This window comes from Anticarsia gemmatalis, chromosome 22, assembly GCF_050436995.1.
Source record: "Anticarsia gemmatalis isolate Benzon Research Colony breed Stoneville strain chromosome 22, ilAntGemm2 primary, whole genome shotgun sequence".
Classification (NCBI taxonomy): domain Eukaryota; kingdom Metazoa; phylum Arthropoda; class Insecta; order Lepidoptera; family Erebidae; genus Anticarsia; species Anticarsia gemmatalis.
The window spans coordinates 2,054,498-2,066,568 of record NC_134766.1 but is presented as its reverse complement, the minus strand read 5'-3'; positions in this window follow the sequence as shown (position 1 = coordinate 2,066,568).

The following is a 12,071-nucleotide window of genomic DNA, read 5'->3' as shown; positions in this document are numbered from 1 at the left end:
GTCGATAGTGGTAGAGAATCGCGCTACTGATGAAATGATATTTGATGATGAGAAAGTTAGAAATCCAGAACTAAATAAATGTCATAAATGATTATAACTTTAATTTTTTTCTTTACCCATTTCTGTCCCGTATCTGGGCAAGGGTCTCCTCCCAAACGAAGGAGGGCTTATGCCTTGAGTTCACCACGCTGTTCAAGTGCCATTTGGGGACTTTGCATGGCATGTAAGGTTTCATGCTTATTATTTCTAATACACACATAACTGTGAAAAGTTGTTGATGTGTTGTCTCGGGTTCGATAAAAAATATTTTTCATTAGTTATAAATTATGAAATTTATTTACTTGATATAAATATTTAAAATATCCAGCTGAGCTATTTTAAATCAATTTCTTAAACACATTAAAAGTATTATACTTTTAAACTGGACTGGATCAATATTGAAGCAACTACTTACGGTTCAAAGGTAGCTGGTTTCTGCACTCTAAAATATTAAACTTACAATAACAATTCCGACACTGTTTTTTCAAGTACTTAACTCAAAGCCGTACTTAAACGTAAGATCTTGTTCATTCTTTGTATGTAGACTTTAATATTACTTTTACTAGCCGACCCGCGCAACTTAAGAGAGAATGGGTCATAATTTTCTCCATTTTTGTAACATTTTTCGTTGCTACTGCGCTCCTAATGGCCGTAGCATGATGTCATATAGCCTAAAGCCTTCCTCAATTAATGGACTATCTAACACTGAAAGAATTTTTCAAATCGGACCAGTACTTCCTGATATTAGAGTGTTCAAACAAACAAACTCTTTAGCTTTATCATATTAAGTATAGATAACCTATGTCTCTAGAATGACAAATTGACAATGGTGTCGTGTTTGACAAGATGTTTGAATGTGAATTCTCATTCACTACATAAAGGGCGATGTCTTAAAAAGGGTAACTGAATGTACTGTATGACAAGATGTATGGATGTGAATGAGGCAAGGGAAGTTGGTAAGGATCGTACCAAGAGGCGTTCTTTGGTATTTGCCTACCCCTATGGAAAAAAGCTTGATGTTGGGTATGTATGGCTCTAAAATAATGCGTGTGTACCCGGTAGTGTATACGACAGCCGCGCAGAAGGCTTGGGCTTAATTCCCGTGTCGGGCAGACTGCTATTAGATATTTCTAATTTAAATTAGAATATATTTCTCTATAGTTGCCCGGAGTTCGATGATTATTGGCCGTGAAATGGTGATAGGATCGCCCCCTATTACATGGGACTAACATTGTTGATGGCGAAACGTGGGTGTATTACATCTCTGCCTACACCTACTGGTACAAGAGGCGTAAAGTTATGTATGTATATAATAGTATATAACTCTTAACTTGACATTTTTTTCACGATTCTTTGACTTCAATAAAAGAAAAACTTATTCCCAATCCTAGTGAATAGTAATAAAATGTAGATACATTTGCTTCTCATCCTTATATCCGAAAACACTATATTTCCTCACATACACATATTATTTCTTAGAGATAAAGTAAGACACTTGTTTCCCTTTGATAAATAATTCTCAAAGCGACGTACAACGACACTATTTGAATATCTGTAAATCATTTCTTGTAACATGTATTGGCTATAATTTATGAATATAGAAATATTTATTTTTGAGATAGAAATCTGAAATCGCGAATCAGGGTATCACGAATCTCAGTTCACAACAATTTTAAGGCACTATGCAGTACATTGTTGACTCGCTTACATTATAGTGATTAACATGTTACGTCCAAGCAGCAATGTACTGAATAGTGACCATCAATTTGATGTACACTAGTTGTCAACTGAGATACGTGATACGCATACTAGTTCGTGATGGGTATCGTTTCAAAGCCTAATAAATATTGTGTAATATACAAATAGCCATACTTTGCATGCCCTAATTTAACGTAAGCCTATGTTATCCTCATAATGCTTTACCCATTATTGTCCCACTGCTGGGAAGGTCTTCTCGCGAACAAAGGCGGGGTATTTATTGAGTCCACCACGCTGGCCAAGTGCGGGTTGTGGACTTCCAAAACATTTCTTAAAAATTGTTTATTTATCTGTAATGGTAAAATAAAAGTAAAATAAGCAGTTATAATAATAATATTTTAGAATCTACATATTAGCATTTAGAATTCCATGATATATAGCGTGTTATCTTTCTCGTTAATGAGTTCTTTAACGTTCCTTTACACAAGATCATCCACTCAATACAGTGACTTCAGAGACTGTCTTTGACCGTCATTTGTTTTAATGAAATAAATAAATGAATATCGTTGGACACGATCATTTCATACTTATATACTTTTAAATATATACTTATATAGATAAATTGACATCCAAACTCAGTACAAATACTCGTGCTCATCACACAAAGTTTTGTCCCGGGTGGGATTCGAACCCACCACACGCGGCGCTACGGTTGTTGCGGCGAGGTGACCGCTTAAACCACTGCGCCAAACGTGCAGTTAAAGGTATATTTTTATCTATGACAATACGGCCTAAAGTTGGAACTACACACTAGTAGTATGGTATACTAGATATGGTAGTGTAGAGTGGTGCACCGCAGCATCGCCGGCGGCGCGATTATCCACGATTGTACGTACATTTGAATTAGTACCGGGTCAGCGGCGCTCCTCGTTCCTTTGTATGGATAGCAGAGAAACCAGTGGAATGATTTTCTTTTTATCGACAAAATTTTGTAGGAAGAATTGATCAGTGCGTTTATTTCACAAATAAACTATTTTTTTTGCATGTAATTTAAATGCCTACAGTTGCATATCAATAATACCTACCAATAAGCGTTTCAGAACCTCGAGTAATAGAGTAACAAAAAGAGTTTAATGTTTTATGAAAATTTCACATTAGCTTTTTCAAGGGACAAATAAAAGCAAGACCGCTAATTATTAGCTCGTGTGCTTAGTGTTTTTCTCCATTTCTACCATCTCATTTAATCTTCCTTCAATAAACATTGGAACAACACACGAAAAAAGATTAAAACATGGTCAAAAGACTAGGACATCGTTTATATGTACGCAAAAACAATTAAATGAATGTATTTTGTCGTCAGTACTATTGTCAATTATAAATGTAGTGGCATGCGAGGAGCGAGTTGACTTGTGATGTCCTAGCGCTGTATCCACTACGTCAATCATTCTGTTATATCTTAAACTATACACATACTACACATAGTGTCTCTTACTTGTGCATGATTTAAATAAGTGGAGTGAAAGAGACGAGACATAACGAGGTAATGGTGTATTTTAAATAATGGATTTTGGCTTTCAAAGGAACTCAGTCACGTGTGAGAATAATTTAAATATAATCATTATTGATTACTAAGAAATATGCTTGCCAAAGTGCAAGTACTTTTACCTATTTAGGTAAGTTTGATAAATGTTAACACATATTCTTGGCCCTTTACAACTTTTAAGCTATGTAGTACAAGAAATTTAACATTAAGGTCCCGTGAAAAGTTTACTGTTTATCTTTTAGTTATAAAATTTAACATAGTGTCTACTTTTCCTATTTCCTATTACCTACCTTTTTCTTTCTCTATCTTCTTTTTATTTTTCCTTTAATTTTCTTTATATTCTTTACCTATTAAAAATGCGAAAGTTTGTGAAGATCAGTGGATGTATGTAACTCCACCACGCATAAATTACGAAACGGATTTTGATGAAAATTGATGAACAGATAGTTTATAACTTGTTTTCACAAATAGGACACTTTTTTATACCGAGGTTTTCTTAACATACAATAAACGCAGTCGCTATTACATGTAAAAAAAATCCTATTAAAGGCCTAAAAATAAAAACTACATTAAAAACAAGATATATTAAACTAAATCTAATTCCCTAGGTAATTGACTGCAAGTCCGCGAGGTGATTTGTGAGCCACGGCGCGATGGACCGATGTTGCCCGAATAAATCTAATAAGTGTTGCCAGAGTTATTTATGTACCACGGTTTGGTGATCGCGTTACAAGTGTTAAGTCTGCTGGGTTGCCAGCTTTTGATACAGTAAGTATTGATGGCAATATTAAGGTAGGTAGGTACTAGATTTTACGTCGCAATGGAAAGAGTTTCATGATTTTTAGCCTTACGTAGGTTACTACTGCTATAAGATATTTTTTTATTATAAAAACGGTGGTTTTGGAAAATACTTCGTGCAAATAGTAAATAATAATTTACTTTATAATGTAAATAATCATTTTAGAAATGTTTAGTTACAAATATTGCTTGCGGGTATGCAACAGTTATATTTAGCCTGTATAAATCTATGTTATAACTAGCGCTCCGTGGCTTCACCCAGTTTAAAAATAAATAAATAAATATAATTGGACAACTCACACACGGTCATTTGATTCCAAACTAAGCAGAGCTTGTACTATGGTAACCAAATAACTGATAAACATACTTACATATATATTTCTAAATACATACTTATATAGATAAATTGACATCCAGGCTCAGAACAAATACTCGTGCTCATCACACAAAGATTTGTCCCGGGTGGGGTTCGAACCCACCACACGCGGCGCTACGGTTGTAGCGGCGAGGTGACCGTTTAAACCACTGCTGCACTGCGCCAAACGTGCAGTTAAAGTCAGTTTTTTTAAGTTAGTTTTTGTCAGTTTGCTAAGGCTTACCTTGTCAAATTGTTTGTTAAAACTTTCCTCGAAAATCACCCTATCTATTGATGGCAATCGCATGAAAATCATTTCATCATTCAGTAGATTTTAAGCATATCGCTAGACGTTTTAAGAGTTTAAACAAATAAAATGCAAGGATAAAACAAATAACAAACCATAATAAAACACATACAGTTCTTCTCAAAAAGGGGTAATTTCGCCCAAAACGACAGCAACACTGAAAAACCTTGAACATTTTGGGTAAATGTTTACATGTTTCTTTATTAGGTACATTGAGAGCGTTACATCGTCCCTTAAGTGTATTAGTGGAATACCTATGTATCTTCCGAAGGGATATCTTCAAGTTATTTATTGACTATAACTTGGGTGAGCAGGAGTTATCGTGTTTTGTAGTCGAGTGGACGTTTTAAAGGTTTGTGTGCCGGTGGGAGTGACGCAGCTGCGTAAAAGGCGTTAGGTTTGATATTATTTGTTGATTGCATTGCTAGTGTTGCGTTTTGGGGGCCGGTTTGATTCTCACGTGGAGCAAATATTAATGTGATTCACTATCAGCTCTGTATCCTCGCTTTCAAGACATCTAAGTACTTCCTTACACCTACCACCATCATATTATATCGGGGAAAAAGTCTTTTAGCATTATAGTATGTATGAACTTGTAATAAAATCTTTTCTCTACACAAAAAAGCTCGATATTTGGGTACCTCACGAGCTCACTGAAAGAAACCTAATTTCATACATACTATAATACGAAAAGACTTTTTTCCCGTCCTAATATGACCCATTAATTTAAAAGTTACATATAAAATTGTCGGTACCATACCACTCAACAAATAAATTCACAAACAATAGTTTCAGGTTTGATTTTACCGTGTGTCAATAATTTTGTATATCTGTTAGAGTACTTGCGATACAAAAAAAAATACGAAAACGTTAGATATACATGCATTATAATAACTACCGTACATAGTTTTATATTTGGTAATTTTAACTTGAATATTATTTATCACTAGCTGACCCGCGCAACTTCGCTTGCGTCATATAAGAGAGAATGGGTCACAATATTCCCCGTTTTTGTAACTTTTTTACTGGTACTCTGCTCCTATTGGTCGTAGCGTGACGATATATAGCCTATAGCCTTCCTCAATAAATGGGCTATCTAACACTGAGAGAATTTTTCGAATCGCACCAGTAGTTCCTGAGACTAGCGCGTTCAAACAAACAAACAAACTCTTCAGCTTTATAATATTAGTATAGATATGTTATTAAAGATACTATAATACGAAGGAATTCTACATGTGTAAAGACACCGGCTACACTTACTGAAGTATCTGTGACTGATTGAGACACTTCCACCTGAAGGACTCTGTAATAGAGGTCGCTTCAAGAGGTCTGTACTATATAGGCCTAATTAATTTAGATCCTTCAACTAAACTGATTGTTACAACAACTTACCGTGTTTGTAGAGATGGTCTAACCCCCGGTTTCTGAGTACATTTAGCGGTAGTTTATCTATTCAATAGCGTTATTTTTTTTGTATGGGTTTTAACGCTATTGAATAGATAAACTGCCGCTTAATGTACCTCAGAAACGGGGGGTAACATACACAAAAACCTCATTTTTAGTAAAACCCATATTTCCTATTTTCTTATTATTTAGCAACCTCAATGTTTGTATAGTGAAAAAAAAACCTTGACCTTTTAATTGGTAGTGCAAATAAATGGTGTATCAAGAGTAAATTGTTTAGTATAACTCTCGATGCATTATATTCTGTACATTGTTTATACAGAACATAAAAAATACTTTAACTATAGATTACAACTATGCAACAACCAGAACAAGAATGAAGAAATAAAAACGCTTATTTTAAACTTAATACACCTAAAAATCTCTTCATAAAACAACAAATAAAAACACCGAGTAATATAGAGATTCCTTCGTCTCATACCTGCTATATTAGTACAATAAAATATAAAAATAGTTGTTTCAGTTATTTCAATAAGATAACTTTATATTTGTGTATATGTGGATGGCGTGCCCTCTGCCGGCGAGGTATGGCAATTACTTCTACTTATAGTACTGAGCTACAGACGGTCGGAGTATTGGGGTTCCGTAAATGCTGGCTTTGTTTTTGGTTTAACATATTATGAAGGATATTTTCTAGACAAAAACACACATATGAGTGCCATTACACTGAGTACATGTTCATTACATTGAGTATATGTTCAAGGAGCATACATATCAATATTTATATTACTATAGTATGTTTGTTCATAATTCTTTCTCGTCAAACGGTGAAATAAGCACATTTAATGCTACGACAACATGTTTGTTTACCATAACCTATAATTTAGCGAAGGAAATCTGCATTTTTTTTTTCATTAAAAGCACGCAAATGACTTATATCTGCATGTATAAACTCGCATTTCAATGAAAAGTTTTGAAAAATTGAACTGAAGTCTCAAGAACAGAAAAGAGACCAGCTTTATCAAACAGGCATACAGAGCATACAAAATCAACACTACCCTTTCTCTCAATAGAATTTGGATCGAAATTGAATCGCAAACCAATACACCCAATTTTCAAGACATCTACCACAACCTTTGAAACCGGTTAGAGTAAGATCCCAGAGCTGCCAGACCTACGTCATTTTAGCAAAGCTGAAACTTTGAGGATTGTTAGTATAAAGGGTCTGTTAAGAGGTATGCACATCCACTACCTTGAAAGCGGGGCCGTTTCTGAGGTAGCGCGGAGTGAAGGTGCGTAAAAAACGACCCAACCCACGTTATAGTAGCAAAGTTGGTTTTCAGATATGTTATTAATGATATTATGTAGAATTAAAATTGACTATTGCCAGACCGTTTCCCGGGGCCATTACTTCTGCCAGACGCCTTAAATGTTATAAAAAAATGAGGTCAACTACGTCATAGTAGCAAGCCTAAATTTTATATATGTTATTAAAGGTACAATTTTAAGACCCCCTGTATGCGGACAGACCATTCCGCAGGGCCCTTCGTCCCCTAGACGCCATTAAACTTTCCCTATGAGTGCGAGAGTAAGAGCATTATTCATACGCATAAATGAAAAACAATTGAATTAAAAAAATAAAAATTGAAAAATTATTGAATACTAACTGACCCGCGCATCTTTGCTTGCGTCACTTAAGAGAGATAGGTCAAAATGTTACATAAACGGGTTATGTAACATTTTTCACTGGTACTCTGCTCCTATTGGTCGTAGCGTGATGATATATAGCTTATAGCTTTTCTCAATAAATAGGCTATCCAACAGTAAAATATTTTTTTATTCGCACCAGTAGTTCCTGAGATTAGCGCGTTCACACAAACAAACAAACTTCTCAGCTTTATAAAATTAGTATAGATTAAAAGTACTTGGAATGTTTAGGAAGATGAGTAACATTATTTTGGGAATTATTTTAAAAATAGATATGGTTTACACTATTCACAAAAATTATGAAAAAAAATTGTAGTCATTCATCATCATCATCATTATCTGAGCTCTTACTTCCCTCATCAAATTGAGTATTTAAATCATCTCCACCATCGTCTTCATTGTTACTTGAATTCTCTGTAAAAAAAAAATGTAGGTAATGATGTTGAAAACAGTTACAAGTAGGTATATTGAAATAATTTATAGTTAAAATAAAATACCTAATTCGTTTTCAAGTGATTCGCTTACGAAACTTGGCAATTGGACGCAAGTAATTTACCTCCTTGTAAATCTGAATTGCTTCAACAATTTCGACGAGCAAATTATATTGCGGGTGTCTTGAGTAATGCTCATATAAAGCGTCCTAGCATTTTAAGCCCAGCAAATAAAGGGTGGGTTCTAAAGGATAACCATTATCATTTTAAGTGGTTTGATGGTGACCAATTGCCAAGTTTCGTAAGCGAATCACTTGAAAACGAATTAGGTATTTTATTTTAACTATAAATTATTTCAATATACCTACTTGTAACTGTTTTCAACATCATTACCTACATTTTTTTTTACAGAGAATTCAAGTAACAATGAAGACGATAGTGGAGATGATTTAAATATTCAATTTGATGAGGGAAGTAAGAGCTCAGATAATGATGATGATGATGAATGACTACAATTTTTTTTTCATTATTTTTGTGAATAGTGTAAACCATATCTATTTTTAAAATAATTCCCAAAATAATGTTACTTATCTTCCTAAACATTCCAAGTACTTTTAATCTATACTAATTTTATAAAGCTGAGAAGTTTGTTTGTTTGTGTGAACGCGCTAATCTCAGGAACTACTGGTGCGAATAAAAAAATATTTTACTGTTGGATAGCCTATTTATTGAGAAAAGCTATAAGCTATATATCATCACGCTACGACCAATAGGAGCAGAGTACCAGTGAAAAATGTTACATAACCCGTTTATGTAACATTTTGACCTATCTCTCTTAAGTGACGCAAGCAAAGATGCGCGGGTCAGTTAGTATTCAATAATTTTTCAATTTTTATTTTTTAATTCAATTGTTTTTCATTTATGTGTATGAATAATGCTCTTACTCTCGCACTCATAGGGAAAGTTTAATGGCGTCTAGGGGACGAAGGGCCCTGCGGAATGGTCTGTCCGCATACAGGGGGTCTTAAAATTGTACCTTTAATAACATATATAAAATTTAGGCTTGCTACTATGACGTAGTTGACCTCATTTTTTTATAACATTTAAGGCGTCTGGCAGAAGTAATGGCCCCGGGAAACGGTCTGGCAATAGTCAATTTTAATTCTACATAATATCATTAATAACATATCTGAAAACCAACTTTGCTACTATAACGTGGGTTGGGTCGTTTTTTACGCACCTTCACTCCGCGCTACCTCAGAAACGGCCCCGCTTTCAAGGTAGTGGATGTGCATACCTCTTAACAGACCCTTTATACTAACAATCCTCAAAGTTTCAGCTTTGCTAAAATGACGTAGGTCTGGCAGCTCTGGGATCTTGGTCCAGGTGGTTTGTACCTGAATTTCAGGCTATTTGAGGTTGTTATAAAATGCACATCGGCAGCAGTTCGTCAGCTCGTCGGCTCAGACACTCAATGCGTTCCGTTGCTTGCGTTCCGACTTGCTAATCGACTCATCTGTGTACTCGACTGGTGCATTGAGCTGCAGTACAAGCTATAATATATTATGATATTTTTGAAGACATAAAATCATTTAATTCCATCCAATGCTGACAAGGAGATAAATGAGAATTATTCAAAATCCTTGTAGTTTTATACTGTCATTCGTTTCAATACCTCATATTCATACGCACTTAACAGCGACGATTTTATTTTTCTGTAAAAAAATGTAAACAACGCACGTCTAACCCATTAGTGTTCTAATACTGGTCAGGCCCCTTAGTCTGTAAACAATGAGTCCATAGAAAATTTTAATGCCGGTTAGCAGGATAAAAAAGGTTTTCATTTTTTTCCGTTACAGCAGGTGATCATTATTGATGCCTATTAATTTTCTACTAGCTGACCCGCGCAACTCCGCTTGCGTCCAATAAGAGAGAATGGGTGAAATTTTTCCCCGTTTTTGTAACATTAATTACTGGTACTCTGCTCCTATTGGTTGTAGCCTGATGATATATATAGCCTATGTCCTTTCTCGGGTATCAAAATATCTCCATACCAAATTTCATGCAAATTGGTTCAGTAGTTTAGGCGTAATTGAGTAGCAGACAGACAGACAAAGTTAATTTCGCATTTATAATAATAGTATGGATAAGACATTCTACATCCTCATCACCTTGCGTCAAAAACAAATTATAGCAATACCAGTAGCTTAAAGCTCTAATATTGTTCTTATGAAAAGCTGCAAAATATAGCTTCCCCTACCACTAAAGCTTTACCCCACTCATAGGCACACAGTACTCGTGGTAGACATAGATAGAGACCGTCCATTGTGTGTCTGCCGATTGATTCTGCGGGATCCGACATTGACACAGAATTACTAAGTCGCAAATATCGAGCCTTGCATTCAATATGTATAGTTTTGAGGTACGGAGCTTGAAATGGAGCTGAAATTTGAGAAGGTTTTTAGGTGTGTGTTTGGTTTCCACCTTGCTGTATGTTTTAAGGAGTAAGGAATTGTATTCAGTCATGGAATAAGCCAATAAATGATTTTAATGCTAGTTAATAAAAAATGCAGTCTTTACAGAAATCATTCCATCGAAAAGCTAGGATAACATTGGTTGGAGATTTTGGTTGTTTTTTATTAATCATCTATACAAATATAAAAAACTAAAATGTGTTTGTATGTCTGCTTTCTATTCACGTAAAAACGGTTGCACTAATACAGATAACATTAATATTGTTAGGGTGACAGAGAAAATACTTTTTCACCTTAAAAATTTCCCTTAATTTTGTTCCCTAAATTACATTAAAAAATATATTAATAACTGTAACTGCTAAAAAGGAATTTAAGTTAAACGCCTTAACTATAAAAATAGGTACTCAAAATCCCAAAAAACCCTTCATGAAATCCTAATACCCTAAACTCAATTTTTATCCACCCTTCAACCCAAATAAGATTATTTTAAAATACTATGTGTACAGTATACAGTAATATGGAATATGTTAATCATATTTGTTCAGGACGATCTGGCCCTTCTTGTAAATATCCTATTTTATTGAACAAATACTCTCTAAGGGTTAAGGGCTTGATCTTTGAAGGATATTATCCTTTACTTATATTGAAGTAGCATAGACTAGAAATATAGATAGACTAGCTTTTGCCTGCTGTTTCGTCTGTGTGGAAAGATTTTTGGGGTAAATAATTATTTCATGTAATAATTTAAGTTGTAAACTACAGGTATGCTTAATTTAATTTAATTATATCCAGTAGTTATTACGTGAATAATAAACAATTAAACAGCTATCGATAAAAGCTTTCGTCATCTAATTCGTCGTATTTGTTAATACTACCAGCTTCTGTCTGCGTCGTCCGCGTAAAACTGTACTCCATGTTTAAAATTATACTTCGTTATCTTAGTTATCTATGAATATAAAATATGCTAAATGGCCTGAATGTCCATCAGATTGTTTTTATTTAAAGAGTAACAAACAAAATTTCGCATCTTAGCATTAATTAGAAACGTTCATTTTTCATCTAGGCATTCTTTCCCAAAGCTATATACGTATAACATTTTCCGTAGTATAGAGAAACTAGACTTAATGATACTATGTATAAAAAGGATTCATATGGATTATGGTTACAAGGAACCTTATCAGATAAAACCTTTTTTAAGATTCAATAATTTGACAAGGACTCTACATAATTCTATTACAGTACAATTAAGTTTCAAACAAAGTATTAATACATCATTGCATTATAACTTTCAGTCTACAAGTAAACAATACAAAAT